This window comes from Solanum tuberosum, unplaced genomic scaffold, assembly GCF_000226075.1.
Source record: "Solanum tuberosum cultivar DM 1-3 516 R44 unplaced genomic scaffold, SolTub_3.0 scf00519, whole genome shotgun sequence".
Taxonomy (NCBI): Eukaryota; Viridiplantae; Streptophyta; class Magnoliopsida; order Solanales; family Solanaceae; genus Solanum; species Solanum tuberosum.
This window is the reverse complement of record NW_006239445.1, coordinates 231,385-232,792: the sequence shown is the minus strand read 5'-3', so window position 1 is coordinate 232,792 and position 1,408 is coordinate 231,385.

The window sequence follows — 1,408 nt, the reverse complement described above, 5'->3', positions numbered from 1 at the left end:
TATATATAAAACACTGTATACTCTCTTGATGATAAGGGCATCTTTATTTTATTCATGGAGACGTTCTTTGTTAGTTTTGTGAGGGGAAAAAAACAAATTATTTGAGAAATTCCAGCTAAAGAGAAATAAAAATTCTAAAAAATGACAACAAAAAGACGTGGACAAATGAGTTCAAGAGGAACTTTATGCCTAAAATAAACTCCATCCACACTTCTTTTTGATAAGATAAATTAAAGCAACGATAATCGGACAAAATATGTAGATGCCGCACCAATATTTGAACCTGCTTTAAGGGGGATAAGCGTAATATTATAAATTATAAGGAAATTACAAGCGTAATATTGCTAATAAAAATATGAAATGTAAACATAATATCATTTATCAAGAAGAAATTTTTGAAATGGCCGTTTTATTTTATGATAATAATAAAGTGGTTACAATAATAGTTTGTTGTAAGGAATTATAAGAATGGAATGTTAGAGCATGTGCAAGTTTCTAAGAATTAAAGTAGTGATAGTAACATTATTTTTTGGATGTTAATGAGCAATGATGGTGTTTATTGAAGGACCATGTCCTATTTTGAGACACTATTCTATTTTTTGGGGGTAAAAGCCAATAAGTTATAAGAATATGATGCTCCATTTAGATAAGTATTTATATTGGGATGAGGTACAAAATTTGAAATTTACAGTCTGTGCGAGTTTTTACCTTTGATGCTAAATTAAGATTGAGTCAAGCTTCTATACAGATTGTCACATCCCACCCTAGGTTAGGCGGACAAGTACCATATGAACACATGTTTTACAAGTGACCTATGACGAGAAAGTGAACTACTATGCATATAGATTTGCTACTAAGAAGCTACATGTACAACACATGTCGACTAGTTGAATCAATACATGTGATAGGTAAAACTATGAATACAGATGATAGTTTTAAAATGTCTACAAAGCCTTTACTAGAATCCATGACTGTACAACTATCAAAATACGCATAGTAAAGACTCGGCAAATCCCCGAATCAACCTGGAGCTCACCAATAACCGCCGAGTATTATGTGCTTCAATGGGGGAGATCTACTAGTTGAGTACATGTACCTGCAACATGGAATGCAGTGTCCCCAATAAGGGACGTCAGTACGAAAGAATGTACTGAATATGTAAGGCATAATACAACCATATGTAAAATGAGAGCTCAAGTGAAACCAAATACAAATAGGTAAGGATTAGAGACCACCTTTGCTTATACTTTTAGAATCGTGTATCTTACATTCTTTTCTTTACTTTTCTGTGTGTTCTAATCTTTATAAGGCATATGATACAAATGACCAGCCGATCAGTGGTAGAAGAGGATGACCCATGCTAGGCATTTAACCTCTGGGATGTTGTCCTCATAATTCAACCAATTGG